Source organism: Mus caroli, chromosome 10 (assembly GCF_900094665.2).
Source record: "Mus caroli chromosome 10, CAROLI_EIJ_v1.1, whole genome shotgun sequence".
In the NCBI taxonomy this organism is placed as follows: Eukaryota; Metazoa; Chordata; class Mammalia; order Rodentia; family Muridae; genus Mus; species Mus caroli.
Window position 1 is genome coordinate 115,128,715 of NC_034579.1, and position 4,590 is coordinate 115,133,304.

At 42.2% G+C, this 4,590-nt stretch overlaps 1 long non-coding RNA gene across 1 annotated transcript in view; it reads right to left on the reverse strand.

The window, feature by feature from the left end:
• LOC110302884 overlaps positions 1-233 on the reverse strand; it is a 2,915-nt gene extending 2,682 nt beyond the window's left edge. Inside the window, exon 1 of the long non-coding RNA XR_002378874.1 lies at positions 163-233. This is a non-coding gene — a long non-coding RNA (uncharacterized LOC110302884). The remainder of the gene's footprint in view (positions 1-162) is intronic.
• Positions 234-4,590: the final 4,357 nt, after the last annotated feature.

Here is a 4,590-nt window from a genome sequence, read left to right on the forward strand (position 1 = left end):
CAACTAGAGGTCACTGCTACTGGGAATATGCAAAAGTTTCTACTTCTGCCCACGACTATGTATGAATCATGGGCGGGGCCACTGCCTAGCACGTGACTACCTAGGGTAGCTGCCCAGCAGTACAAAGAAAGAGAGAAAAAGAAACGCCTCTCTGGTTCCCACCATGTGGCAGGATCACACCTCAAGTTCCAGTATCCGGTTCGAATAATAAATCAGGGGCTGCTGATGGCAGCAATCCGTCTTCACATGACAGGCAATAAAAAGAGGAAGATGGAGACAAAGCAAGTGGAAGTTCGTAAGTGAGGTTTCACTGATCAGCACAAACCAAAGGCCAAGGAGTTGGCCGTTATGACTGGAAACTGGCCGCTCAGAACTGTCAGACCATCAAAATCCATTTCTGCTCTTACAGACCCTTGGGGAGCATACAGCCAAGGAGGTGGTTCCTCAAACAGCAGGGTTACAATAGTGTGTGTGTGTGTGGGGGGAGTGATTATGCACATTTGTATGTGATTATGTCTGTGTCACTGTGAATGCACACATGTATGTGCATTATGAAGCAATTAAACATACCTTGGATAAGTAATATGTCGCTAAGGCAGTAGTTCTCAACCTGTGAGTCATGACCCCTTTGGAGGGCAAATGACCCTTTCACTGGGGTTGCCTAAGACCATCAGGAAATACAGATACTTACATTACAACTCATTACAGTAGCAAAATTACAGTTATGGGCAGCAAGGAAATAATTGTATGGTTGAGGAGGGTCATTACAACATGAGGATCTGTGTTAACATTACAGCACTTTGAATGCAGAGAACCACTGCTCTAAGGCATAGCTAGGCTTTTCTAGTGCCTTTAGCTCGCTGAGCTTGTTCAGTACTATTCAAAACAACCTCTAGAAGTAATGCTTTTGTTGATATCCCAGTTTATTAATGGTTATTCCTTTGTTAAATCCCCAAAGCTGGTTTGTTTGTTTGTTTTTGTTTTGTTGGAAACATTACAAATAAACAGGCCAAGGATGTGTTAAATCTGTCTTGATATTTAAGAAAATATGAGAACTTGGATTGCTTAAGGGTATTACATCATCAAACCAGCACAAACAGCTCTCACTGGAGGGGATTAGGATTGCAAGTCAATGATTTCCTTAATGAAGAGATTAACGCATCTTCTCAGGTCAGAATGTGAGGGGAGGGATCACGCTGGCGATTCAACTGTGCGACGGTCAGGAGCTGAATTTGCAGTTACAGCAAAGGCGGATTCAGTCAGTGTAAGCTGTATCCTTAGGCAGTAAATCACACAACACTGTATCTTCAAAGACCGGGAAAATCCTGAACCAGAAGCCTGGGATTTGACAGTTAGGTAGGATTAGTTTAAGTGTCCTGAACTTCTTGAAGCATGAAGGTCTGATGCCGTAGTCCTTTGGGCTTGTGTGAGAGAGGTATTTGCTGTAGACATTGAGAAATCCGTGCTGCAATGCGCTTCAGGCGGTGACTGATGAGGGATCAGAGTGACTTGAATTTGAGTTCTTAAAAACAGAACACAGTGGAAGATGGGGAGGAAGGGGGACTAGAAAACCATCGTTCACAGTATCGGTGGAGCAGGCAGTTGTAACGAGGCTGGAAGCAGTATTTATCCAAGTCCTGGTGTGTACACATCTTTGGCCTAGCAAGTTCCCCTCTGTAAATATACCATAAAAACTAACAATGAATCTTCCTAGGCGCTCTCTAACTGTAACAATTCTGGGTTGAGTTAATGACTCTTCAGTGTTAGCTTGTTGCAGTTTTACTGGGGGGGGGGGGGAGGTTTAAGTAAACAATGGCGGCGCCAAGTATTTACACAGAGCAGGAAATAAGTTACATTGTAAAGTGAAATAAGCCATCCCAGAAAAGGCAAACGCTGTGTGATTCTACTTCCAAGGTACCCAGAGCACTGAATTTGACAGCCAGGAAGTAAAGTTGAGCACCGGTGTAACTAGGATAGAGAATGGGAAGTTATTTTTTTGGGGGGGGGGGTTTATTAGATATTTTCTTTATTTGCATTTCAAATGCTATCACGGAAGTTCCCTGTACCCTCCCCACACCTTGCTCCCCTACCCACCCACTCCCACTTCTTGGCCATGGCGTTCCCCTGTACTGGAGCATATAAAGTTTGCAAGACCTAAGGGCCTCTCTTCCCAATGATGGCCGACTAGGCCATCTTCTACTACATGTGCAGCTAGAGACACGAGCTCTGGGTGTACTGGTTAGTTCATATTGTTGTTCCACCTATAGGGTTGCAGACCCCTTCAGCTCCTTATTTAATGGCTATAATGTTATACTTTTCAAAACAATTTTTATTGACATGCCAGAGGTTTGCAGAACAATAAGACATTTTTTAAATGGTTAACATGGAAGACATTGTTATGAGTAAATCTACGTTTTCACCATTAAAAATAAAATCTGATAGTATTTCAAGATGATTAGATGGATAATTTTAATTGTATTCATATGCCTTAATGTCCCTTTAAAAAAAAACTATAGATTTTTGTTAATAACAAAGGAACCCAGCACATACTCGTGCAGGACACTGGGTGAAGTTTAACCACCGAGTTCCAGTTTTCTCATCTGTAATGTGGGCCCTGCTGATGGAAGGTGGTCCGTGTACATGGCTAGAACCACATCTGGGCTTTCAGCGCTTCGTGCTATACCACTAATAATTAACCGTTTGATAGAAATGTCAAGGCTGCCTTTCTTCCTTTCCCAGTTCTTTGTGCTATAGGCCCTGGGAGGCTTAGTTTTCTTTTCCCTAAGCAGACATTTCTTTTGTAGAAAACGTGCGCTAGCTCTGAAGTCACGGTCTCATTCATCAGCAAGGCTGTGGTTTGTCTCTCGGGGCTCTACAGAAACTCTCAAAATAGAACCCTCTGTGGCTATAATAACACAATAGCTAGATTACATTATTAACTATTAAAAATTACTTTTTTGTCTACCCACAGAGCTTAAAACTTATCTGGGGTATGAATTGGCCTGTATTTCTTAATAAAGCCATTCTATAGGGCTGAAAAGTAATATAGGCTAATCTGAATGTAAACCCTGTGCCTATACTCTGTCAGCCATGTGACTCTAACTACACAGCTACTATACGATCTTGAATTACTTCATCTATATAATAAATAATTAGCTCCTTCAGCTGAATCTTCATGATGTGATTAGTTCCCCGGACTATCTCATTTTAAACATCAGCTGTCACTGCAAAATAATTGAGATAAATTACGAGTATTGAAGATTATTTATTCACCAGAATCAAGAAATGGAAATTGCCTAGAGGCTCATCAACAGATGAATGGATAATGAACTGTGGTATATAGACACAGTGGCAAATTACTCAGCCATACAGAAAAGTGAAGTTATGGCATAGGAAAGTTTTCTGTAGTGAAGTTTTCTGTAGGAAAAATGCGTAGGACTGAAGAATGCCATGTTAAGCAAAACAAGCCAGATTCCAACATACACACACACACACTCACACACATACACACACTCTCACACACACATACATACATATACACATAACACACACATACATGCATACTCACTCATACGCACTCATACATACTCACACACTCACACATACATATACACACATACTCATACACACACACACACACACACAAAGGAAATATATACAGGGGAACTATATACACATAAAGAGATCAAGGAGAGTAGTGAAGAGCAAATATGAAGTAAGTACAAAATATATGTATCAAAATATAATAAAATCTGTATTTTGGTACTGGGGACCAAACCAAAGAAACCCATTATTTTGTACACTGACTTCAGAAAGCTAATTAAAATGGGAATTATTATTATTTTTACTGGCATTTTTCATAATGATTCCCAGAAATTGTAGACTTTTACTATAAATGGAGATCAGAGGGTAAAGGCTGGCCATTTTCAGATTGTGGTTAAAGGTATGATAAGGTCATGAGAACTCTGGCTCACCAGGCTCACCACTGGGAGGAGCTGGAGTCAGCCATCATCCACTCTGCATCTCACAATGTTCCCCTCAGGCTGTCCTTGCCCTCCACTCAGCCAATCACAGAAGACTTCCTTCCCTTTTCCAAAGGTAGGTTCACGACAGACCCCAGCCTTTAATCATGTCAGCTAGTGAACTTCAGAATCATCTTTATGGCTCTTCCACTATACTGAGACGGGATCTCTCTGTCAAAGCCAGATTTACCATATGGCTAGTCCGGCTAGTCTGCATGCCCTGGGGATTTCCTGTCTACACCTTTCCAGGCTGAAATAACAGGGGGTCATCACACCCACCTGCCATTTCCACTGTTAAGGGATTCAAACTCTGGACCTCACACAGCATTATAACCAATGAGCCATCTCCCCAGCCCCTCCTTCCCCATTAGCCTGTATCAACTGTGCAAAGCAATGGGTTTCAAGGGACTCAAGTTTTCCACCCTAGAGCTCCCATTTTTAGGAATGAGTCTGAGTGCCAGTGGTCTGTATTGGGAGGGGTAAGGACTGGTTCTCAGAGCAAAACACAATATCTTTCCAAGGTTGGAGGTGACAAGCTCACCATGGGGCCTGCACGCAGCTGACAATG